General features: G+C 40.1%; 1 long non-coding RNA gene across 3 annotated transcripts in view; it reads left to right on the top strand.

The window, feature by feature from the left end:
- The window catches only part of LOC117673886 (uncharacterized), a 119,569-nt gene that overhangs the window by 23,848 nt on the left and 68,010 nt on the right, over nucleotides 1-27,711 (top strand). For 2 of the 3 annotated variants that reach the window (XR_015731673.1, XR_009621615.2), the window contains exon 2: nucleotides 25,810-25,928. This is a non-coding gene — a long non-coding RNA (uncharacterized LOC117673886). Of the gene's footprint in view, nucleotides 1-18,230; nucleotides 19,402-25,809; nucleotides 25,929-27,711 lie in introns of those variants that run through there. The other variant, XR_004593599.3, reaches the window with a different exon arrangement.

The following is a 27,711-nucleotide window of genomic DNA, read 5'->3' as shown; positions in this document are numbered from 1 at the left end:
GAAGAAAACATGACTGTAGGCAGCATGACCCATATCCTGGCACTATGGGAACTGTAGTCCAAAGTACCCAACATATTCACTCCTGATGGGAAAGAGCCAGTTTGGTCTAGTCAAGTGATTAAGGCACCAAGTTAGAGACTGGAAGATCATGAGTTCTAGTCCTTCCTTAGCTCTGAAAGCTGGATGGGTGACCTTGGACCAATCACTAACTCTCTCAGCCCAACCCACCTCACAGGATTGTTGTTGCTGGAACAATAGGAGGAGGGATATTTTAGTCACTTGAAGTTATTTATAAAAACAATAAAAGCAGGATATAAGTTAAATAAATAAACTGCACTTGGTCCATACACACCAACAATTAGGCACCTGTGCCATTAGATCTTTTTCATATGGCTTAGAGTAATATGGAAACACAAAGGTTATATCTGCATCTCTGGAGACTGGCTTCTCTCTCGTATATCTGCATCTATTCTCCAGTGTCTGTATTCAGCAAAACGTGCGAGAGAACCTGAACTGATCTTTCTCAAAGGATGCCGTCGCTCATGCCTCTCTTTTATGTACGCTATCATTTCATAAAGGGAGTTTCTTCCAGAGTGTATTTCACAGAATGAGGAACCAGAACATAAGGGCTAGTCTACATAAACTGCAATCAGCAGAGCTCTTCCACTGTTTTGTTCCGTAGACAAAGGACCTTACATCATTTTAAGAAGCATCAATCATTTATTCTCACTACCTCTTATGTGTGTTAATGACTTTTCCTTTGGAGTTTGTTAAGAGGATTGGATCAGGGGTGAAATCCAGCAGGTTCTGACAGGTTCTGGAGAAGCGGTAGCGGAAATTTTGAGCAGTTTGGAGAAGTGGCAAATACCACCTCTGGCTGGTCCCAGAATGGGGTGGGAATGGAGATTTTGCAATATCGTTCCCCCAGGAGTGGGGAGAGAATGGGGATTTTGCAGTATCCTTCCCCTGCCATGCCCGCCATGCCCACCAAGCCACACCCACAGAACCGGTAGTAAAAAAAATTGGATTTCACCACTGGATTGGATGAGTAAAGAAGCAGGCCACTAACCTTTGACTCTCAAATAGACATCTTCATTAGCAAACGGCGAAGTAAAGTGTGGCTGGGAAGAGTAAGAAAGAGGAAAGAAATAATAGGCTCACAGGTAAATTGGAGAACCTGAACATTGAGGTGGCTGAGAATGGATTAGAACCTCAGTCTCCCTTCTCTTGGTTCAATACAATAACCTCTATAAAGCCATATACCTCCTACTCTCCTTTCATAAATGGTTTACAAACTGCAATCTTAATCATTTAGACCAGTAAAAATCAGTGCCAGAAGACATCTAAATCAAAGGGGCTGGGGTAGTAATATCTCTTTCTCATTAATTTCTATCTTCACATTACTGAAGATAGAAGATACTCCCCTTCTGAAATATAATAAGGAAGGATTATATAGAGCTGATTGGTGATTTGGGTTAATGAATGAATAAAAAATTATATGTATTTTTAATCACTCTGGGGGCCAAGTGTTCTTTTTATCAATTGAATAAGCAAACAGAATTACCAGACATCCAATAGGCAGCAGGTATCTATTTTGAGTAGATCTGTACAGATGAGACAATCCAAGTCACAATTATCTAATATGACCAAAATGTTATTGCACTGCAGAGTCCTAAACATGCAAGTTTCACATTCAGGAATAGAATAGAATAGAATAGAATAGAATAGAATAGAATAGAATAGAATAGAATAGAATAGAATAGAATAGAATAGAATCTTTTTATTGGCCAAGTGTGATTGGACACACAAGGAATTTGTTTTGGTGCATACACTCTCAGTGTGCATAAAAGAAAAGATACATTCATCAAGAATCATAAGGTACAACACTTAATGATAGTCATAGGGAAACAGTCAATATAAATCTTAAGGATACCAGCAACAAGTCTTAGGAGACTATTTACATGGACTAGTCCAGGGATGGGTTTTACTTACCTTTACTACCGGTTCGCAATGGGGCTGCATGTGCAGAAGCGTTTTGATGATGTCAGGGTCGGTGGGCAGAGCCTCCTGCCGGTTTTACTACCAGTTCTATAGAACCAATGCGAACCGGAGGCAACCCACCACTGGACTAGTCCCAACCTTATGAGTAAGAGAGAAAACCAGAGTTGTGTGTATTACCACTATGTAGTATTGTAATGTAACAGGGTAGCTGTGTGACTGAGAACCTACTAGAGCAGGGGTGTCAAACCCATGGCCCACGGGCCGGATGCATCACGCACTGCCCACACCCACGCCTGGCATAACGAAGGGGGGAAAGTCACAATACATTACATGACGCCGCTGTGACGATGCAAATTTGACACCCCTGTACTAGAGCATGCTAATGTCTGCTGCAACCCACTTATTATGCACATAGTTCTCCATATACTGTAGAAATGCCTACATACAATCAAGGTCTACTGACTGTCTGTAAATGTAGCCAGTGAACTGGGATGGAAAAAGGTGGAGTAATGGGAGAGTGACATTCTGAATATATTTAGAGCCTAACATTTAACTTTGCTGGATCTGAGTAGACCCCAATAGCAAGAAGCTACATATCTTCTATCACGAGTAAACAAAGCTGCTCTGATGTTTGCTCAATACAGATTTTACCTCTGTGTCATGAAATGAATTGGGAGGACATAATAGCAATAGCACTTAGATTTATATACCACTTCATTGTGCTTTACAGCCCTCTCTAAGTGGTTTACAGAGACAGCATATTGCCCCCAAAATCTGGGTCCTCATTTTACCCACCTTGGAAGGATGGAAGGCTGAGTCAACCTTGAGCCTGCTTAGATTTGAACTGGCAAATTGCAGGCAGTTGGCAGTCAGCAGAACTAGCCTGCAGTACTGACTCTAACAACTGCACCACCGCAGGCAAATAAAGGCAAATGATTCTTTTTATCCTATGTATATACATGCACTTTCTGGTCTTAAATAAAGGGATAGTAATTGTTTTATTGCTTTAATCTGACAGCTGTTGTTGCTTTACATTGTCACAGTTTAATTTCCTTCTCAGGGAATCCTATTAAAACAGAAGAGTGATCTAAATGGATTTAAAAAAAAGATATTCAGTTGAATTAATGACAAGAAAGCATTTATTTGTTTGCTTATTTCTTTATTTTCATGGATTTAAAGGGCCTCCTAAAAGTTGGGCCCTGCTGTATATCATTTATAAATAGCAAACAAATTACAAACACAGAGTTGATGAAAATATATAGGAAGATGAATACAAAAGAGGGCAAAGAGATAAATTACATTTAAAAAGATAGCAAATCATGAATGTGTCTGTTCCAAGGAGCTAACATAGTAATAACAACAGCAACAACCCCTTTTTCTCCCTTCTTTTCACACACACCCCCCCAGCTGCTAATTTGGCCTAGTGGTGTAGAACCACTGAATGCCCATGGGTTCTACAGAACTGTCTGATGAGAAGAGATTGTGAGAGAAACAGTAGCCATGATAGGTTTTAATTTCCATGTGGGTTTTATTTCTGCACTGTAGTGTACTTCCTGATATTTCTAAAATTCTGAGATTTGTGCTGTTTCTATATTTTGTTTTTTTCTGTTCCTCTGACAGGCTTCATCTCAACACTTTTCCTGTGGTTTTATCTATAAACGCCAAAGCTGTCATTTTCAGTGCTGTAGAAGTAGCCTTCCCTTTTCTTAAGTAGAAGAAGTTGGCCTAAATATTTTCACTTGTCATTTTCAAAATGGCAATTGTTTCCAGATTTTTTTAAAAAATGCCCTTAGTATAAGATTTTGTACTATTTTGTTGCGTGAAATTTAGTCCTGATTGAATGTACATACAAATATAACCTTAGTGGCAAAATACTCTGAATAGCTAGGATATGTTTAACGTTTTCCAAAACCTAAAGGCTGCAAAGAGTTATATTCAGTAGCTAAATGACCTACTTGATTTCTATAATTCTTTGCTCTGAATGTGTTTTAGAATTTTTCCAGCCATATTTGGGGGCTTTGGGGACTGATTTCATGTACAGGTAGTCCTCAACTTACGACCACAATTGAGCCCAAAATTTCTGGTGCTAAGTGAAACATTTGTTAAGTGAATTTTGCCCCGTTTTACGACCTTTCTTGTCACAGTTGTTAAGTGAATCACTGGCGTTGTTAAGATAGTAACATGGTTGTTAAGTGAATCTGACTTCCCTATTGGCTTTGCTCGTCAGAAAGTCACAAAAGGTGATCACATGACCCCGGAACACTGCAACCGTCATAAATATGAGTCAGTGGCCAAGCATCTGAATTTTGATCACATGACCAGGGGATGCTGCAATGGTTGTAAGTTTGAAAAATGGTCATAAGTCACTTTTTTCAGTGCCGTTGTAACTTCAAACGGTCACTAGCTGAAATTGTTGTAAGTCAAGGACTACCTGTATATCTCATTTTAAAATGCATGTCTCAGGTGTTTGGCATTTGTACCCCTGCCAGGGATATACAAAAATATGATTGGAAGTTATTTGTTACCTTAAAACCTCAGACTGTCCACTTCAGATTTTATATATACCTTCTCCTGGTCCCCCAATTTCTTGCAGTCATAATCTACAAAATAGTAGAAAATAATAGAATCCATAAAGAGTTTATCTGGTTGCCTCATCTGAATTACATGGGGAAAAAAATTATTTGGTTTTCCTCCAAGAAACTCAGAATTCCACTCTAAGGCAATCAAAATGTTAAAATAAATAAAGGAAATTAAAAGAGCTCAGCCATGGGCAAGCAGAGGGAATGAAAAACAGGCTTCATACAATATACTACGTATGCCTTTATGAAATAAATCACACTATTATTAGCATTTTATGAAAACTAGTCATTGGATTTTATTCAAGAAACTTTAAATGAACCAAGGCTTGGTGTTGGATGTTAACCCAGGGATTAGGTGACCGTTTAAGGGGCTAGCCTACCAAAATAGCTACAACTTCATCCTTGGCTGTCAGAGATCAGGATTTGACCTAGAAGGTCTGCTGAGAACCAGCCACTAAGTCCATCTGTACCTTCTTTCTGGTGGGAATAGCTTTCTTTCAAGCAGGGCCTATTTCCTCTGAACCCACCAAAGACAAGCAGTTTATTCTGACCTTTTTCACTCCTTAAGCCACTTTATAAACTAACCCTTATCATTTGGCTTTGGTTCTTCATTAATCCAAGATCTAAAAACAAAAATTATGATGCCAACGAATATTGAGGTATCATTTGGAATATGTAATTCAATATGCATTTTCTCTTAGAATGCTTTTTTTTTTTTTGTCATTTGAGCATTTTTGCAATAAAAGGCACCATCAGAGTGCATTTTACAAACACATATACTTGTATCTCATTCCCAGCGGAAATGGGTGACACAGGTCATAAATCAACAAGCAGACTCTTGTGATCTCCATTACTCACGGTTTCCTCAAATTATTAACACCTTCTATTCTGTGTCTGATATATACAAACAATTTTCACTTACACCAGATATTTTACTAATTTTTGTGAATCCTAATTTGTCTGTGGGATAATGCAGTAAAAAAAAAGGAAGAAAAATGATGAGGTCGTTTTTACTTTCTTCGATTGTTTTTTTTTTCCAAAAAAGGGAAAATTGCAGCATGATCTTTTCATGATGGTAACAATTGTTAAAAGATGAATGAAGGCACAGTGTACACATTCCTGAGGCCAGTTAAAGCAATGCACAAGTTGCAACCATGCTGATGATTATAGAAATAAAATGCATTTAAAAGAGGAAGTTTTGAAAAGTTAGATGTCAGTATGAGTTACTATTAGTTTTAAAAGAATAATGACAGTTCCACATTTTCATTCATGCAATAAAGTTTCTCTTTCATATAGCGATCAGCAGGTTTTTTTTTTTTTTTTTTTTGAACTAAGCCATATATAACAGAATAACAGTTGGAAGGGATCTTGGAGGTCTTCTAGTCCCCTGCTTAAGTCAGAAACCCTATACCAGTGATGGCTAACCTTTTTGCCATCGCGTGCCAAAAGCGGGGGGAGTGCGGGGTGGTCACGCATGTGCGTGCCCGCACGCATAATTCTATGCGCCCTGGCCCCCCTGCACAAGCAGCGTGATTCCCCCCATGGTCCCCCCATTTTTGGCATGTGATGGCACAATGGGCCCGGTAGACCCGTTTTTCACCCTCCCAGGCTCCAGAGGCTTTCTAGGAGCCTGGGGAGGATGAAAACAGCCTTCCCCAGAGGCCCTCCAGAGGCCAGAAACAGCCCATTTGCTGACTTCTGGTGGGCCCAGAAGGCCTGAAAATCAGCTGGCCAGCGTGCACATGCGTGCTGGAGCTGAGCTAGGGCAACACTCACGTGCCCATCAATATGGCTCCGCGTGCCACCTGTGGCACGCGTGCCATAGGTTCACCATCACGGCCCTATACCATTTCACACAAATGGTTGTCTAATCTGTTCTTAAAAACCTCCAGTGTTGGAGCACCCACTACTTCTGGAGGCAAGTTGTTCCACTGATTAATTATTCTAACTGTCAGGAAATGTCTCCTTAGTTCTAGACTGGATCTCTCTTGAAGAGTTTCCATCCATTGTGTCTTGTCCTGCCTTCAGGTGCTTTGGAAAATAGGTTAGCCCTCTCTTCTTTGTGGCAGTCTCTTAGACATTGGAACACTGCTATCATGTCATCCCTCGTCCTTCTTAAACTAGTCATAGTTTAAGTCCTTCTTAAACTAGACATACCCAGTTCCAGCAATCATTCTTTGTATGTTTTAGCCACCAGTCCCCTAATCATCTGTGTTGCTCTTTACTGCACTCTTTCTAGAGTCTCAACAATTTTTTTATAGCATACAAGCAAAACTGGATGCAATATTCCAACTGTGGTCTCACCAAGGCATTATAAAATGGTACTAACACCTCACATGATCTTTGATTATGTCCCTCTGTTAATGCAACCTAGAACTGTGTTGGCTTTTTGGTCATCTGCTGCATACCGTTGGCTCATATTTAAATGATTGTCCACTAGGACTCCAAGATCCCTCTCGCAATTACTACTATTGAATCAGGTGCCACCTATTCTATACCCATGCTTTTGGTTTTTCTTGTCTAAATGTAGAATCTTACTTTTTCTTACCACTGAGTTTCATTTTGTTAGATAGATAGTCTTCAGATCTACCAAGGTCCTTCTGTATCTTGAGACTATCTTCTGGAATATTGGCTATTCCTGACAGCTTGGTGTCATCTACAAATTTGATGAGTTCCCCTTTCCCCTTTTCTAAATCATTGATGAAGATATTGAAGAGTACTGAAGAGGTCCAGTACTCTTCAATATCTTCATCAATGAAGATTTAAGAGCCTTTATTTGTTGGCATCATAGTTTTCGTTTTTAGATCTTGGGTTAATGAAGAAGTAAAGTCGAATTATAATGTGGCTTAAGGAGATGTGTAGAAGTAAAAAAGGTCAGAATAAACAAAGACTTTTAAGAGCCTTGGGGTACCCCACTGCATACTTCCCTCCATATAGATACAACCCCCCCCCAATGTAGATATTATTTTATCTTTCTCATAACTGGTTCCATTTAACAATATATGGTAATCCTAATTATGCCTACTCAGAAATAAGTATTATTAATTTTAACATCTATTGAATAATTTTTGCACTCACTTTCTTTGTCAGTTCCACTTTTATCCCACACAGTAGTTCTATAATGTTCCCCATAATCACCCTCATCGTTTTTTTCTAACCCCCCAAGTCTTATATAATTCATCCACCCACCAACATCAATTCACTTAAATTATTTCCACATTGTTGATATAAAGGTTGCCTGGACAATGTCGCTTATTTTCAATTTACCAAAGGTTCTTTGTGTTTCATAAAGAATAGAATTATTTTACTTTAGAGAGGGAAATCATATTTCCAGAAAAGTGTGTCCACATTGCTTGTACTTTTGTATATATATAGTATGTGCCAGTTTTCCCTCTCAGCAAACTTTAGAACTCATGTAATTCAACACCTTCTCTTTAGTTGCCAGAACCAATTATGCAAGCCCGCCATGTTATTAAAACATGTAACCTAGTACAGCTATAACTCAAACTCAAGCACAATTTTCTCTTCCTGCCTTTAAAAAAAATAATTCTATTCAATTCATTTGATAAACAGTTCTGGGAAACTCTACATGCATCAGGACAAAATTCCACATAGTATTTAATCAAAAAGAACCAAAGCCTTTATAAACACATTTTCCTTTTATTCTCCTCCAGAGGTAAATTTTAATGTGCAGACAAATATTTTAGGAATCCTCACTAGCAGTAATATCATTCCAGAACCAGTAATGTTGACAATTTTGATTTAAATCCCCTTTCAGTTAACTAAGAAAGTTCACATTTGTTTTAGACTTGGCTCTGTCTCCTCTACCTGAACTTACCAGCACTGTTTGGAGAAACAGAGTTACTTTCCCTAAAATGTTCATTTTCTGCTGTCCCCACAAATCAAACTTACATGGGAAAATGCTGATGCTGTGTTCTGGACAAAATCCTAGGAAATGAAACTTAATTTGGAAATATAAAGTCCCTTCAGCCAATAGTGAAAAATTGAAAAATAAGACTGTTAATAGAGCTGATAAGCATATAGATATAAGACCAAAGCTAATCTACATTCATGGATTATAAAATTTTTGCTCATTTCTTTGTTTTTTCCAGTAGTTCCAAAGGCAAAGCTTATCTCAGACAGTAGTTACAACATGTCCTTAAATAAAACTTTCGTTCTTATCTTCTAAAGTCAGTTCAGTGGCGCTCCTACTTCCTCCTAGCAGCCCTTGAGGGTTTGTGCTTAAATTTTTACCATTTCAGTTAATAAATATATAACAATTCCAAGCAATTAGGCAGGACAAATGTAAACACGCTGGAGACTTGCCTTTCTGTGTTTATTCAGAAATTAACGAACTGCAAAACTGTAAGAAGAGAAGAATCAGACCATTGGAACAAAGGAGGGACCTGAAGAAGAGCAAGGAATACAGTTTTTGAGTGCCTGGGTCAGCAAGCATCCCTGCACTTGTTTCCCATTGAAGTGAATGAAGCATAGCATTACTAGTGTTAGACCAGTAATGAAAAGGATTAAACATTCAGAACCCACCCCCACATTTAATGGATTGGAAAATGCCATGAGCTTGTGAGGTGCTGACAGCAAGGACAAAGCTTTTCCCCACACATTGTGTTTCAACAATCACGGTTGTACTAGTCACAGTAGGATATATATAGAATGCATATCTAAAGATTGACTCTTGACAGTCCTGGCTGGAAGTTGACACTCCTTAGCATTCACCTGTAGTACGTGTAAAAAAATATTTAAAAAACCACCTTATCCTTTGCAGGCTGAGGTGAAAGGAACAGGAAGTAGGAAATAGACAGGGGAAAGATTGTTACTTTTAATATGGGCAAGCGCTTTGGTGGCTCAGTGGCTAAAACACTGAGCTTGTTGATCAGAAAGGTTGGCAGTTCGGCGGTTTGAATCCCTAGTACAGGTCTCCTGCATGAGCAGGAGGGTTGGACTAGATGGCCTCCAAGGTCCCTTCCAACTCTGTTACTGTTATTATTATTTACTTTATTCATTAAACATAAAACTCAGTCAGCTGAACATTCAAAAATGCATCACAAATACCACTGACCATTTTACCATTATTATTATTATTATTATTATTATTATTATTATTATTATTATTATTACAGTATACACAGCAAACGAGATGACCATGCTGGATTTCGTATCCCAAATCACTAGTCGAACACTTCCCAAGCATTTAGGACTGCGTGATGTATCGGCAGATTGTGCGAGCAGATCCCAGTAAAGTGGCCTTCTGCAGTTGACCAATGGTGATCTTGTCAGCACCAATTGTTTTTAAGTGCTTGCCTAGGTCTTTAGGCACAGCACCCAGTGTGCCGAGTACCACTGGAACTACCTGCACTGGTTTATGCCAGAGTCTCTGCAGTTCGATTCTCAAATCCTGATATCTGGTGACTTTTTCAAGTTGTTTCTCGTCGATTCTGCTGTCACCGGGTATGGCAATGTCGACAATCCACACTTTTTTCTTCTCCACAATCGTGATATCCGGGGTATTGTGTTCCAAAACTTTGTCAGTCTGTATTCGGAAGTTCCACAGTAGTTTTGCATGCTCGTTTTCGACCTCTTTTTCAGGCTTATGATCTCACCAGTTCTTTGCTACACGCAGATGGTAGTTGTGATACAAGTTCCAGTGGACCATCTGAGCAACTGTGTTATGGCATTGTTTGTAGTCAGTCTGAGCTATTGTCTTGCAACCGCTCAGTATATTATTATTATTATTGGTTAATCTTTAGTGAGATTCACAGCCTTTGAGGCTGGTTAATAGCTCAGCAGCTCGAGTCCTAACCAAGGACCTAGGAACTGTAAGGTATCATCGGAGGATGTAACCTGTTCCGAGTAAGGTGGTTTTTTGTAGAGTCAAAATGTTCAAGTCTGGTAAATTTAGAATTTCTAAATAGCGGGGTAGCCCTTTGGGTATTGCTCCAAGGGCTCCAATTACAATTGGGACAACACACGATTTCTTTTTTCACAGTTGCTCAACTATTATTGAGTTGTTGTTGCTGTTGTTGCTGTTGTTGTTGTTGTTGTTGTTGTTGTTGTTGTTGTTATTATTATTATTATTATTATTATTATTATTATTATACACAAAAATGACAATATACACAGCAAACTAGATAACCATGCTGGATTTTGTATCCCAAATCACTAGTGGAACACTTCCCAAGCATTTAGGACTGTGTGATGTATCGGCGGATTATGCGAGCAGATCCCAGTAAGGTGGCTTTCTGTTTCTGTTTAGCAGAAACAGTTGGAAGTTGGATGGGACTGGCCAAACATCCATCAGATAAAAGTGTTGCTGCTATCCTGCAGCCAATCCAGACTGAAAGAGCTAGAGCACACTCTTTTCAACAGATAAACAACAGACAGCTGAACCAAGCAGATGGTGGCCTTGGCTACATGGCCAAGGCCAAGGAATGCCTGCCATTTATATTTTTTAAAAAATTACAATCATATGTATCTTCTTCAGCACTGCCTAGCCAGCCAGTGCATTAGATTCAGTGTGTGATGGTCACAAAGAAGACGATGCCAAGGTAAGAGACTGAGGGAACAACAGTGTTGTTGTCACAGGCAACTAGAAACTGATGGAGGAATGGGTCAGTCAGAGTAGCTAGAGAAGTCACATAAGCCCCTTGCACAGCCACCTTCAAAATCTACAGTGCCTCAGCTTCAGAAGAGATTCCATTCTAAGATTAGTAAGTGTCACAGTACCAGCTTCCATCAAAGTGTCAGGTAAATGATTCCAGCAAATATTGCAGGGGAAAAAAAAAACAATAATTCATGTCTAAGTGACAGGTTGTCCTGCTTCTCTCTAGTTTCTGAAATCATCGTTTGCATGTTTTATGTGTGAGAGATTGAATTATTATAATTCTGTATCAGCTGATTTCTGTACAAATCACAGATAGTATAAAATAATATTATAGTTGTTACTGAGATTTCATAGAATATAGAGTGTTACTTGTTGTTATAGCAAAAACATCTTGAAAATGTCAGATGAATTTCTCTTTGTGGGGTCCACGATGGTCTCTGAATTTGATAGTATTCTTGTAGAATTTGATTACCAAACTTTACTGCTAGGGTTACTTAGTTTGGTAATGAAATGTCTGCAAGAAAACCAAGCTCAGAGAGCACCAACAGCCTCACTGTACCCCTTTTGTACTCATTTGTACCCCTGAGGTACAAATATTCTCTTTGATCAAATTCCTTTTTCTTTCCTTTATATGGAATCTAAGTAGTTTACACTCATAAAATGTGATAGTTAAAACATACAATTATAACAAACATAGCTTGGTAACAATGCTAGGTCCCAGAACATCTGATTGTCCACATAAGAAACTTATGTGCAAGTTAGAAAGTTATAGTACCAATAGAACATGGCAAAACAGGATTGACTCCAGTTTGTCAAAGGAGAGAAACAAAGGTGTAGACTCTTTCCTTATTTATTCAACCTACACGCTGATCTGTGCTATGCTGATGACGCTATTCTAATTGCCAAAATGGGAAGGATATGCATCCCCCAGTAATAAAAGGAGCATAGTGAAAACATGGGAGAAAAACTAAATATAAAGAAGGCCAAATTAATGACAAGTACATAAACCTGCCTTAAAATGGATGATATTAAAGTGGTAGATGGCTTGACTTTTAGAATCAACCCATTAACAGTGAAGAAACAAGCAGTCAAGAAATAAGCTTCAGAGTATCACTTTGTAGAACAGCCATGAAGGGCTTGGAAAAGATATCCAAATGCAGTGATGTATCTGTATCAGGGGTGCAATTCAGCAGGGTCTGACAGGTTCTGGAGAACCAGTAGCGGAAATTTTGAGTAGTTTAGAGCAGTGGTCCCCAACCTTTTTAACGCCGCGGCCCGCTGAGCGCGCGCAGGGGTGGGGCCACGGCCCAGGAGCTTTTGCGCACGGCCCAGTGCGCAAAAGCGGCCGGGGGACATGAACGCTGCAGCGCAAAGGCTCCTGGGCCGTGCGCTGCAGCGTTCATGTCCCCTGGCCGCTGCGCGGCCCGGTGCCAGGTACTCCACGGCCCGGCACCGGTCCGCGGACCGGGGGTTGGGGACCACTGGTTTAGAGAACCGACAAATATCACCTCTGGCTGGCCCCAGAATGGGGTAGGAATGGAGATTTTGCAATATCCTTCCCCTGGAGTGGGGTGGGAATGGAGATTTTGCAGTACCCTGCCATGCCCACCAAGCCACGCTTACCAAGCCACGCCCACAGAACCGGTAGTAAAAAAAATGGATTTCACCACTGATCTGTATCTATAAAAATCAGAATTGTGCAAGCCCTGTTATTCTTTGTGACACTCCACAGAAGTGAAAGTTTTGAAGAAGCAAGAATGGGTTGATACTTTTCAACTTTGGTGTTGGAGAACTTTCCTGAGAGTACTGTAGACAGCTAAGAAAACAAACAGATCTTGAACAAATTGACCCAGAGTTCTTACTTGAAACAGAAATGAGTAGGCTCAAAACTATCCTACTTTGGAAACATTAGGCAAAGACCTGGCTCTTTGAAGAAGGTTTCACTGCTGGGAAAGGGGGAAGGAAAGAAAGCAAAGAAAGAAAATAAGAGGATGACCAGCAACAAAGTGGATGGATTCAGTTACAGGGGTGATAGATGGAAGACCTGAAAGAACATATTAAGGATAGATTGTCATGGAGAAAATTCTAGCTATGTGTTCACTAGGAATTTTGATGACTCCTTGACTTGATGGCTTGATTTGATCAATCAATCATGCCAGATTATATTCTTTTCATATAGGGCATCCAATTACACTGCTATATGAATGCTTTAATATGATCAGAAGAAACCAAAATCAGTGAAATATCAGAGTTGAGGAACACCTCATTTGAAAGGAGAAGCTAAAATTACGACCTTTTAGTAAACTGAAAAACATAATGGAAAATGCTCTACACAGAACAAAAATGTTCTGCAGTGATTCATAGGAATAATGGGACTCCCTAACTGGAGCTAAGGCAAAAAAATATGGATGTTTCAGGTAGTGGTGGATTGCTACTGGTTCGCCCTGAATCAGGCAAACTGGTAGCGGCGGCCAGACGCTCCGCCCACTCACCCGGATGCTTCTGCGCGCATGTGGGAAGCGTCACACGCATGTGGGAGCAAACCAGTAGCAACGGGTTTTGCAACTCGCCCCTGGTTTCAGGGAATATTAGCAGAATCATTGTCCATGTTGCTCCACAAATTCGTGTTTAGTTGTGTATGAGAGCTTGTATCAAAGAAGAATTTCAGTTGTCGATTTTAACAGGTCTCCCACCCCCACTCTAATACAGAAGGGGGTCACACAAGAGTCTTTTTTCCTATTAAATAAACAAGACAATTGATGCCACAGTTTTGCTATTTTTAGCTGCTTTATTATGTCATTCTCAGGGGCCAGAGAACCAACATCCAGCCATTACTTGCAGCAATGGTATCTTTGTTGTTTCTTTACACACACACACATACAAAAATCAAATCCTTGATGACTTTTTATTTAAAATGTGACTACTCACAAACACACACAGTCTTCACAGGGGGTCTCTGACAACAGCAGTCCTGGATATTTTGGCCAAACAATAATCAAAACATTACATTTTCAGGTGCTAAAATAAGAAAGGATGAATCCCAACATGGCCATGTTCACAATGCCTGTTGAACATGCAAAGTGGAAAACAAAAGTTCATTTGATAAAATAGGTTTTAAAAAAAGGTTAAAAATAGTTTTTTAAAAAAATGTAATGCCAATTTTTGTTGGACATTTCTATATCCTATTATACTGTATATACTTAGGAGTTTTCTGAGTTCTTTGTCCTTCAGAAAGGCCCTCAAAGAGCTGTCTCTCTCTCTGTCTCTCCCTCCCTCCCTCTTTCTCTCTCTCTCTGTCTCTCCCTCCCTCTCTTTCTCTCCCTTCCTCCCTCTCTCTGTCCCTCCCTCCCTCCCTCCCTGTCTCTCCCTCTCTCTCTCTCCCTCCCTCCCTCTCTGCCTCTCCCTCCCTCTCTCTCTCTCATTTCATGGTAGCATCTATCCCCCACAAAACAGCGAGGAGGGGGAAATATTAAAAAAAACAACAACAACTAAACTCTTCAGCCTGAGTAGCACATGTATTTCAATCCTATTTATTTCCCGAAAGAGAAGTTGACCCAGAGAAATGTCAACAGGGGCAGCATTCTGTATAATATCCTCTGGTGGCTTTCCTTGTTGTCTAGCACCATGTTAGGCATATTGTAAGAATCCTAGGTTGGCATCAAGAGAGCTAAAACTAGCGATTTTCTGAGGCAAAAGACAAGGTGCTTCATTCATGTCTAGAATTCAAACATTCTCGTTTGAATCTTTAGAACTAGGAAAGAACAAAATCTTCTGCTCCCCTATAGCCCAAACACCAACTTCACCCTGTCTAAAAGAAGAGCTAATTCTGCCAGCATCAGGCGAGCAGTCTCTCTCCCTCTCCCTCTCCCTCTCCCTCTCCCTCTCCAGGTGCTGCCATATATATGAATGAGACCAATATTCAATTCTTAGACCTCTTCAACTCATAAAAGGAAACCAAAGAGATTCTTGTCTCTGCAAGGTTTTTAAAAAAGTAACGCCTATTTTTTTTTTTCCTTTAAAACTGACAAAGAAGGTCGCATGCCTGTTGTGAGTTTCCTGTGGATGGGCACGTGTTACAGTGAAAAGGAAATTGTGTTCTGTGGCTGCATTAAAAAAATCAGCATGAGGCAACTCACTGTTTGGAAATCTGACCTGAAAAGTCCAAATGAATAACCGTAATATTTTATATCATTAGCTGCCATTTATAGCAACATTAATAGAGGAAATAATTCAGTTCCAGGGGCTTAATCTGGCTCCCTGGTTGAGATAAATTGACATTGGTCTGTTAAGTTGGTGGAAATGATATTGATTTACTCTTGGGGATTCTGTCAACCACTTAAGCGTAGGCGTAGTGAAGGCAGATGTAACATTAGCAAAAAATAATGCAACAACCTTCAGCAGATAAAAAGAGACACCAACGCACAGCTACAAGGTGGAGTGTGCGGATGAGACTTCAAATAACCCTGATTCTCTAGGGCAGGGATCTGCAACCTTAAATACTCAAAGAGCCATTTAGACCCATTTCCCACAGAAAAGAAAACACCGGGAGCCACAAAACCTGGGTGAGCGTGGCCAACTCGATGTCACTCACTTCTACCAGTCACATGACTCCCTAGCCACACCTACCCAGCTGGTCATTAGGGCAGAGAACCAGTTGTTAAAAAACACCGGGAACCACAAAATCCTTTTGACATATCTCTCTCTCCCCTCCTTCCCTCCCCCTCCCCCTCTCTTTCTGCATCTCTCTATGTCTCTCTCTCTCCCCCTCTCTCTATATCTCTCTATCTCTGCCCTGGCCTCTTCTCCATCCCCCACCGTCGCCTTTACTTTCTCAGGCCAGGCAAGGAGTGATTGGGAGGGGAGGGTGAGGGGTGGGACCAGCCAGTGATGGGATCACCTGACAGGGAGACACAGCAGAGGGCCCAAAGAGCCGCATGCGGCTCTGGAGCCGCAGGTTGCTGACCCCTGCTCTAGGGCATAAGAGGGAACAAAGGGAAACTCTGGCAGGCTGTCAAGATTCTTTCATGATACCTACAACAATCAAGAAGCATTCCAGTAGTCTGTGTGGTATCTGTTTCCCATTCTGGCCTACCTCAAAGGGCTGAGAATATGTGCATATTCAGCCACACCAAGAAAAGGCAGAGTTCCCAAAGCAGGGAGAAGCTGTAGCTATTTAATAAGCACAGTGCAAGTGCCCCACAGAGTATGACAGCAACTTGATTAACTGAAACTACAGGGAAGTGTAACTAGGGCATTGCACTTGATAATTACCTATACTGGAAATTATCCAAGAAACAGTGGCTACTATTTGTTCTCTAGGATGCCCTTATGCCACAATCGAAACAAGTTGTCCATGAGCTCCATCTTCTCTTAATGAAGATTCAGAAAAGTGGATTATCTCTTCATTACATCAACGAATTAGTCTCATATTTCTTCAAGGTTAATCTCTGACTGCAGATCAATAGTTCTGGCCAAAGCATCACCGTAACTGAACCCTGGACTTCATGACATTCAGTCATTTATCTCGGGATTAAAATGCACATCTGAATAGATATGTGACTCCTCATCTAAGCTAAACTCATTCTACATGGAGCAAATCCAAGGCATATCCATATTTACTGTTTAAGCTGCTCCCGTTTTATGCTCATTCCAGCTTGACTTTAAACTGATAGGAAAATCCTATCTGGACTGAGGTATTTTAGCAACAGTTTGCAAGATATTCAGCCTAGACTGAGGGCTACAGTCCTCCTGTGGGTGGAGGGTTGCTTTTGGAGCAAGTGGAGATCGATAGAGGGCAATGTTGCCCATTTTGGACCTTCAGTAATGGTTGCTGGTCCTGATGATGGGGTGAGAAAGAAGTTCTGATCTGATCCCAGGCAACTGTACTTATCTTATCCATCTTCTCTCTGGTTCAGTTTTCACTGGCTAATCTAAAACCAAATTGTGCAGATAATTGAACAATCTGAGACACAGATTACTGAAATAATTGGAATTCAGGTGTATGTCACCATGTTTTGAGTGTGTGCGTGTGTTTTGTATGCATTTGTATGTTGTACTAATCCATCCTGGAACTGGAACATTTTTTCTAAGCATTTTGATTGGCAAAGCCAGCAGGAATAAGCAGGAATCAAACTAAGAAAACCAGTTATCAGTCTGGTGCTAATCAGTGAGATACCTTAAACCAGGGGTCATCAACCTTTTGGACCTCAGAGACCACTAAATTCATCATTTTAAATCCCACAGACCACTAATATGATCTGCCTAATGACTGGGTCGGTGGGCGTGGCTAGATGGTCATGTGACTGAGTGGGCATGGTCAACTCAATGTCACTCACATCAAGGGGTACTTCACTGGACTCTACTCGCTCCTCCCTCCCAGTCACTCCTCGCCTCCCCACCCAGGCTACTTAGGGCCCCAACAGGAAGCTATTGTTGGAGCTAAGCAGCCACCACGAGAAAGAGTTGGCAAAACAGCTGTCTCAGTTCAAATTGGATCTGACTGAAAAGGAGGCTCAGCAGAAGCACCTCACTGAGGACTAGGAGCATAGGCTTTCCAAGCAGAGGGAAGACCTGCAGGAGTGCAAGGCCAGGTACCAGTGCCTGGAGTCTCAGTGGGCTGAGATGGTCAGCCAGTTCCAGGCCATGATACAGTCCCACTGGAACAAGGTCCTCTGGCTCTTTTCCACCAGCGGCATTTCCCTCCAGCCTTTGCCTAAAGCCCTGCACCAGGAGGCTGAACAGACCCAGTCAGAATTTCTGCCCCCCTCCAACCTGCACAAAAAGACCCCAAAGGGGGAGACTCTCTGCAGTAACACATATATTCATTGCATGTATCCAGCCCAGGAGCCGTAGTTTGAGGACCCCTGATTTAGTGCAATATAAAAAATGCAAATAATTTTTCGGCGGACCACCAAAATTTTCTCACGGACCACCGGTGGTCCACAGAACACCAGTTGGTGACCACTGCCTTAAACAACATCATGGAGGTATGTTGTGGAGCTTTCAATGCATTCTTTCATTTCTGCAGGATGAAGACAGAACCTACCTGGATAGATCCAAAAATCAGTGTGATTTCATTGCAGTTTATCTTCAAAACGGAGAGGACAAATATGGCAACCACACAAGTATTCCTCATGAAAAATACAGAAAGAATATTTGAGGTGGGGAAATAGGAAACATTGCTTTGCAGCAAAAGCTTCCGCAGAAAGAGTACTTCAAGAAGGATGCCTTGTTGAAACTCCACAAAGCTTGGTGGATTTCCTCCATAAACCACCTGGAGTACCGTATTTTTTGGAGTATAAGACGCACCTTTTTTCCCCAAAAAAGAGGGTGAAAATCTGGGTGTGTCTTATACTCCAAATGTAGCCCTGCCCAGCTTCTCAAACGGAGTTTGAGAGGCTGAAAAAAGCATCAGAAACGAAGCTTCAGAAAAGAAGCCCCCAAACAGAGCTTCAGAGGCTTTTTTTTCTGAAGCTCTGTTTCGGAGGCTTTCAGAGGCAGGAAAAAAAGTTTTTTCTGAAACAGAGTTTCAGAAGTTTCAGAGGCAGAAAAAAAAAGCAAAAAAAAAAAAACCCCAAGGTGCAGAGCTCACAACCAAAGAAACTGTTACTAAAATTCACCTCTGGGAACAGCTGATTGGGGGTATTCCCGGAGGCCGATCCACCTGCCAATCAGCTTTTTTCTTATTTTTCTCCTCAAAAACTAAGGTGCATCTTATACTCCAGTGCATCTTATACTCCAAAAAATACGGTACTTTGCAGTCCCAATTGTTGTAGAAACAGTGTCTTTCAAACTTGATAAGTTTAAGATGCGTGGACTTGTTCAACCCACAGAATTTCCCAGCCAGTATGGAGTCCACACATCTTGGAAATGCCAGGTCTGAGAAACACTGATGTAGAAAGTCACATGCCGAGGAAGGGACTGATAGGATTCTTTTTTGCTTCCCTTTCTCTGCAGAAAAAGAAAAGGCAGTGAAGTAAAAGTTGCAAAAAATATTTTCTTCACCCTTCCACTAGAACTGAACATGAAAACAAACCAGTATTGCAGAGTGTCGGTTGTTGCAAAGAATAAGCTAAGGCATGCCTGAGAAACCTACATGAGAGTGCCATTGTATTTCACTTTGTATTTGGACTGAAGAATGAAAAGTCTGATGTAGCTGAACAAAATAAGCTGCAAAGTATTACCAAGAATGGTATTTACTGCGTAAGTTAATTCCCTCCTCCCCATTCCTATATCTAGATGAGAAACCATTTGGAAAGCACTTCTAGTTATAGGTCACAAGTGGTTGCCGAGAGACACAGATGAAAATAATTCTACTTACATAATGTTCTTAATCTATTGGCTATTGTGGTTTCCTATTGGCTAAGCTAGAAAAGTGAAGCTCAGTGAAGTAGGATGGGTTTTTATAAGAAAGAAACTCAGCTGTTAGTTTCCCTTGACTAAAGAAGAGATCCGTAAGGACTTAGTGGGTGCTCCCAAATTGGGAATATCTTTAAAAAATAAATAAAATTCCAAATTTATTATATGTATATATGTAGTCCCTTCTCTATTCTGAAAATTCTTTCAGTGCAGAGAGTGTACTGAGATACTTTTGGGGCACATAATCTGAGTTCAAATTTATTGCACGACTGAATTGGAGGCACTGTTTCTTCCAACTATTTAGCACTGGATAATGTTAGTTGTAACTTTCTACCTTGCCAAGAAGAAGGAAGAAAAAAAAAAAGGAAGGGAAAATCCCGCCATCATCCTTTCATTATTAGTAGAACAATGTTAGTATTAAAAAAATTGTATTCTTAACATTTGCTAGAAATCATTTTGAGTAATAAATGACGCACAAATAAACCTTCAAAACATGCTCAGAATTACCACATGTTTCTGCCCTCATCCAAGTACTTTTGCTTTCAGGACACCACAGTGGAAACAACAGCCCTTAGTTTTAATAAGCTGTTAATTCATACAGCACATGAAGATGCAATCCTGGGCATCCTTACAGGGAATTATATGACAGCTCTGTACTGTAATAGCCCAGAAACTGACCTGCAAGACCTCAGATGAACTTGTATGACATGCCATTTCGTATATGCAAATGGAAGGTATTAGGGAAGCAGACTATCATGCTAATACCACCCCTCCCCCTATTTGCAAGATTGGTGTAATATTCCTGATCCTAACTGACATGATCAGTGAATGGATGCAGTTTTGAATTGGGTTCTTTGAATGAGGCAGAGGTTTTCAGACTAAGAAGACTGAAGGAGAGAGCAGCAGTCACGTCATGTTGTCACATGACGGTGTTTAAATACTCTGCTTGGTTTATTTGTGTTGGGGGAGGGAGACAGTGGTAGGAGATTTAGAGTAAAATCGATGCATGAGTAACCTATTTTTTTAAGAAAAGAGAAAACCCGGAGGGGGGGCTCTGGGCCAGAAGTGGATTTCAGCAGGTTCTGACCAGTCCTGGAGAATCGGTAGCAGAAATTTTGAGTAGTTGAGAGAACCGGTAGTAAAAATTCTGACTTGCTCCGCCCCCATCTATTGTCTGCCTCCCAAGTCCCAGCTGATCGGGAGGAAATGGGAATTTTGCAGTAACCTTCCTCTGGAGTGGGGTGGGAATGAAGAGTTTACAGTATCCTTCCCCTGACATGCCACCAAGCCACACCACCAAGCCACACCCACAGAACCAGTAGTAAAAAATTTTGAAACCCACCACTGCTCTGGGCACCCATAAACTGGCCCAGGAGATTGTAGGCATCTGTAGGCAAAAAGTGAGTTATTCACCCTTGGAATATTTAAATAAAGTTTGAAATTCAGAAAGATGGTCTTGGTAGTTATTACAATTAAATGCCATCCAATGTGATCTTTGCATTGCACATTAAAACGCTGCGTTTCCTTCATTTCATAAGGCCACATGTGCCTTTTTCCTGATTAATCTCTGCACCTTTCCTATTCTTGTCAAGCTGCCATTTTCCCCACATTCAAGCACTATATGGTTACTTGGTTGATTATAATACAGGCCAAATTGGCCAATGACCCAATTTTAATAAGGAAGAATGGAATGAGATGCAAACGATCCAGTTGACGCCTTTTTCTGAAGCTGACCAACTTTATTTCTTTTTTCTTTTCTTTTTAAGTGGGAGTTCCTGATCACATACATATGACTTGCAGAAATTTTTGGAATGCAGTTTTAATCACACATTTATTATTGTACTCTGACATAGTGCTTCCTCTACTGAAACTCTTCTCAGAAATATAGATGTAAATGCAAATTCTAGTTATTTGACTCATCTGTTTCTTGTTTGCTAGCAAGACACCCACCAAATAATGCATGTAATTGGAAGTAAGCACAAAAACTAGGCCACCTTTTATTAGGTGATAAGCTAGTTTTAACCTCCCTCGCCAACTGGCAGGGCTATTTCACCTTTGTCTCCCTACCCTCATTCTTGGTCCAGACCATTTTTGTTGGCTGTCACTTTCCTCCATAACATTCCTTCTCAGTCTACTTTTTTTTTCCAGATGCAGCATCCGTAACAGTCTTTTCCTCTTTCTTTATATAGATTGTTGATGTTGGAGAAGAGCAAGCAGAGGTGGGGAGGGGGAGGGGGTGGAGTTAAGCACATAATCAGTTTAGAGTTGTTGACACAAATGGTCCAAGTCCAACCCTTCTTAAATTCCATTGACCCTTATCTGGCACAAATTTAGTACCTTTAGTTGACTAGATTCTTATGTATAGGTTTGAGCAGTAAATGTTTGAACTTCAACTTAATGCATGGTCTTTTGCAACTGACAGCTGGAAATGGATATGCAATGTAGTCCTAGGCAGTGGCCCAGGAGGCCAGCATTCTAAAATGTTTTGGGCAAAGGCACAACTGGCTGCACTTTGAGGTGCAAGGATACACACAGTGGTGGGATTCAGCCAGTTCGCACTACTTTGGGAGAACTGGTTGTTAACTTTCTGAGCAACTTGGCAAACCGGTGTTGGAAGAAATCATTAGGGCAGAGAACCGGTTGTTAAATTACTTGAATCCCACCACTGGATACACAGCAGTAGTAGTATTCACTTACCTTCGTTACCGGTTCATAAATGGAAGCACGCGCACCACCTCTGCTCATGCTTAGAGCGTCTGTGATGACATCCGGGCAGGTGGGTGGAGCCTGCCACCACCGCCGCTACCGGTTCGCCCAAACTGGGTAGAACTGGTAGAATCCCACCACTGATACACAGGCAAATTAAGTCTGAAAGGTCTTCCAATCTCCATTAGCTGCTCAGAACTGAAATGAAGGTGCAGCTTCGAATAACAACTCTTGTTTTATGGAAACACTAATAATACCTCTCTAAAAACTGGTATGCTTTCCTGAATTGATTAGAAAAAAGAAATATTGGAGACTTTGTCCCAAAAGAAAGGTTGAAGTTTCTTCAAACAGGTTTAATAGCAGCCTATCTCTAGATGTGCCTATATGTCTTTCTTTTTTTCAATTTATATCTGCCTTTGTTTTTTGTTTACAAAAGTTTGAATGAAATGGCATATAAATTCATTCCATAAATAACTAAAATTAATATACTTGGATATTTATTTATATTTATATGAACATTATTGACATTTAAATACCTGACTGAAGTAATGTATCTCTTTAAAAGCAAGGACAGGGACCAAATGCAGGGACCAAATCACTCCTGCTGAGCTTCACATCCAGTAAATTCATACTGGAATTTATACTAGGAATGGCAGTTCCTCAGGCGTAAGATATACTTAACTTTAGAGATTATCTACAGTATCTTAAATTGTGCCCAGAAAGAAATTCTGTAGTTATAGATGTACCATAGATCAACATGCTCATAAGATGATTCTGGTATTATGCATCAGTTAGCAGCCTAACTTCTGCATTTAGCACTGATTGAAGCTTTGAGTTTTGTAATAAAGACCTACATGGAATACATTGTGACAGTCAATTGCAATGTGATAGAAGTATGGATGTAATTTACTTAAATTCACCCTGAATTTCTAGTGGCAAGGATAATGGTTCAAAGGCTCTGAGCAACAAGGGGGAAAAATAAAAAAGAGGAAAACATGTCCTTCAAAAATAAAATATGAGCCTGTACATAAAATAAATCAAATAGAATATTATGCAACATTATGCAAGAAGAAGAAAAATACACATCTGCCAAACTTAATTCTTCAATCCCAGCATGTTTTCCTGCTGTGCTTGATGGAACAACCAGAACCAGGAATTCTATGAATTGGAGTTCAGCACATGCTGACACCATGCTTGGAGAAAAATACCAGCCTTGCCCATGTTATTCTTTATTTTTTACTCTTGTCAAAGAGACAAAGTTGCTTTGAGCAAATCCTTAGTTTTACATCCCCCCCACTTCTCCTAATATCTTCTTTGTGGGCTTTTCATGATCAGGATTTCCAGATTTCGTTAAGAAGTAAATTCCCTAAAACAGGAATTCATTAGGAAAAAAAAGGAATCTTTTTCTTGCAGGATCTAATCTGGGTCGGTCCCTCTGGGTGGGACCAGAGGTTTTGTCTTCCGAGCTTTCGGACTCATGCTGGAGCCCATCTTCACGGAACTTCTCTCTAGCAGAGTGTATGCTGTTCTGTGTGTGGTAGAGTACCTGTTGTATGTGGCTTTTTAGATGTTGGTCGGGGTGTGTTTGTGGCTGGCTTTTAAGTCGTTGGCTGTTGTTTCCTTGTGCTGGTCAGCCCTCACCTTCTAAATACCGGTACTTGATAATATTTGATGACGAGGAGCCTGCTTCCTAGGCTTCAATCACTTCCCTGGCTGTTTTTGTGCCTGCTCGTCCAACAATCTTAGCAGCTGCAAAATTGAATGTGTGTCCTTGTTCATTGCAGTGTGAGGTTACCATTGAGTTCAGGTCTCCTCATCTGACCACTCGCTTGTGTTCTTGCAACACAAGCGAGTGTTGCAAGAACACTCTTGTGGTTAGCTTCCTTCCCATCTGTCCTATCCTACATAGTCACAGGGGGAATCTATGCAGGGGATTTGGTAGATTACACTGGAAGTATCTCCCACCTCCAAGCGAGCTTAAAATGCAATCTTTTTCTTCTCCTAAAATCTCTTATCCTATCTCTGATGAATTGCAGCTCATGAAAGTTTATTATAAAATCCGTCTGTTTTTGGTTGTCGTCATCCCTGTTAGGAGATGAAACTATTGTGTGATGCGGGAACAAGTATTAGACAGCTCAATGGTAGGCAGCTGATGCTTTTCAAATGTCTCAATGCCCATCGCTGAGTACAAGAGTGCCTATCCTTGAGTGAGCTGAGTATTTATAAGTAACAATTTTTTTTGGAGAATTTTAGAGTTGTTGAGAATTGTTATAACTGTTCCAGAAACACTTAAGCTACTTCTGCTGATGGACTGGCTTTCATCAGTGGAAGAGACAGTTGTTTTCTCTTCTGTCCACTAACTTGATTACAAATTCGCTTTGAAGAGTTAGGAACTTTTCAGAGCAAATCTGAAAAGCATAGAAGAGAGGAAGGAAGTTACAATATGTGACTAGAACTATTCTTGCAACAAGATGTGATTCCATTTATTGCTTGTTTGAGATAAAAACAAATATCTCTTGACTGATATCAGAATTTGGCTTCATTATGATTTTATAATGTATAACATGCTAACTTTGCATTTTCTCCACCCAACAAAGCTGAAGATGATTAAGAGAACCAATTAGAAATATATGAAAATAATATTTTACTATCTCTAACTATTATAATACCTCAAAATTTAGGTACTGATAAAAAAATGCATAGGACACTAAAGTCTGACGGAGTGTAACTCAGAGCAGTGGTGGGTTCCTCCCGGTTCGGCCCGGTTCCCCCAAGCCGGTAGCGGTGACGATATGACATCACCGAACCGATTTTGCCCCCCGCCCCCCACCCTGCCCCCCCCGCATTATTCTTACCTTTTATTTGGCCCCACCCCCAATCTATTGCTGCCTCCTGAGTCCCACCTGATGGCTAGAGGAAAAAAAACTGTTTAAACTCTTGCCGCAGGGCTTCAAAAGGGCCGCCCTACAGCTGATCAGTGTTAAAAGAAAACAAATGAGTAGACCAGTGCCTACCAAAATACATGAGTAGATCAGTGCCTGCAAAAATACATGAGTAGACCAGTGCCTGCCAAAATACATGAGTAGATCAGTGTCTGCAAAAATAAATGGGTAGATCGGTACAGCTCTGAAAGCAGTTAAAAGCCTGGTAGACCAGTATCTCTGCTAAATCCTAAATAATTGTCACATGTCCATCAAGTCATGCCCACAAAATAAGCCATGCCCACAGAACTGGTAGTAAAAAAATTTAGAACCCACCCCTGACTCAGAGGTCATCAATCTTTTGGGGTATGATAGCAAGATCTCATGCAAAGTGTAAGTAGCAGAGTCCCCACAGAGATTTGCTGGCAAAAGAGTTGTCACATTCATTGATGTACACTTTTCTGGAAATATGACATCCCAAGGGATACAGAAAGTTTGCTTTCATTTTTTTCTTATTGATGAGTATCATAGAGAAATAACTTCCAAATTATCATAATAATTTTGTGGGTATGTGAGAAGAACAAGGAGCTTTGGTTCCTGACTTGTACTGTTTTTACTTCTTCAGGGGAATATTAGCAGCAGAACATTTGCCAAGGGGCCTCTGATGGACAGACCACAGTCTATAGTGGATTTCACCAGCAAGAACATGCTCATCCTTTTTTCTCCATCATCTTCCTAGCAAAGGTAGGATTCTTCCCAGAGTTTGGAAAATTGAAGGAACCTGTTGATCAAATATTTAGCCTAAATAAGGCAGCATTAGAAAGAGACTGAACAATGGATGTAAATCAGCTGAGACAATCATGATAAATCGAGATGGTAAATCGAGGGTTTTCTTTAAAATCCCAGGGAGTATCAGGATACCCACATAAAATGAGAATTAATTATTCCAGTTCTTTCTTTGCCATATGGAAATACATCAAATGGCCACAAAAGTCACAGGGCTTTCTCCTGGATAACTGACACCAAAACTATTTGGCTGTTTTTCATACTGGAGGCCAGAGCCTGGTTCCTCACAAGGATCTGATAATGCAAGAGGTGAAATCAGGCCCTCATTTCCTTCCCTGACTTTTAGCTTCAGCGGGTCAGCAAAATTTATTTACACTGACACTCAAAGACCTATTTGGGGAGGTCTTCGTAAACATCCCAGAGGGCAAGTTCAGATCAAAATTCAGCTTTCACATCCTTGCCTTCAATTTTGAAGAAAATGCCAAAGAGAAAATGCCAAAGAGAAAATGCCAAAAAGAAAATGAACCCATAATGAATACATAAGGCATATACAGGGAAATTTGCTTCATCATTTCTAGAATAATTAGATTTAGATTCATTATCTGAATCATGACTTCTCAACAAATTATGTTCTTAGCAGATGTGGATTTCTCCTTCTTCTGTAATGTGAGGTACATGACACTTATGATTAAAAGCCTATAGCAGCCCATAACATGTCCTGGAGGATCATTACTGAAATAAAGTACTAACCCAGCTTCTCAAAAATATACTTATTAACATTTATACATTTATAAGAATTATAAGATCACACAATTACAATAATGCATTTTAATATATAATGAATTTTTGCTTTTATAGGGAACCTGAATAATCAAATTCCTGGAATCAGAGAAATAAATTGAATTACTCAAGATGTCCCTCTTGACTCAACTCCAGATCTAGCTTGAAACAGAAAGGCTAAGGTTATAGTGTATAAATTAGGATTGTAATCCATGGTGCATAATTAATAGTATAACTGAACAGGCAACATAGGTTTAAGAAGCATAGGTGCTCTTATAATCATCAACTTTATTTATTTATTTACTTATGTACTTATTTATTTATTTACTTACTTACTTACTTACTAACTAACTTACTTATTACTTATTTATTTATTTATATTTTTTTATATTTTTTCCATGGCAGCCCATCTCAACCAAGTGATTCTGGCAGCTTACAGTTCTAGAACAAGGAAACATTTAATATCAATAAAAACAATAAAAATAAATATATCTAGCAGCTGAAATAACTAATTAAGCAAGCTGGTGAATTGTCCCAGCCTGAACCATGTACTAATATCTGGTAGACCTTTCCCAATTAGCAAATGTTATTAAAAGGCCCAATCTCACCAAAGCTTGTGCCATTTAATAAAACATATGTCAGAAAGGGTGCTACCAAACTATTTTTAGCTGTTTGTAAATCATAATTGTGTTCATTAAACTCCTTTAAGCCTCCAATTTAAGAAATGGGATGCTGGGGGTCGAGTTCCATTTGGCACATTTTTTGCACTCTTCTATTACAACAAAAATACAAAAGAAATAGACAGGCATAAAACACTCTGGTTCATACTAATTTTGAAATAAGGCAAATTTTGGGGACTGGATCAGTTGCCTGCTGATAGTGATTGTGTTTCATCTGATTTTAATTATACAATACCAAATGCCAGTGATCCATTTTGTACAAGACCATTAATGGCATGTTG

This window comes from Pantherophis guttatus, chromosome 2 (assembly GCF_059756535.1).
Source record: "Pantherophis guttatus breed Tessera chromosome 2, ASM5975653v1, whole genome shotgun sequence".
Classification (NCBI taxonomy): Eukaryota; Metazoa; Chordata; class Lepidosauria; order Squamata; family Colubridae; genus Pantherophis; species Pantherophis guttatus.
The sequence above is the reverse complement of the archived record's forward strand: the minus strand, read 5'-3'. Positions and strand labels throughout refer to the sequence as shown.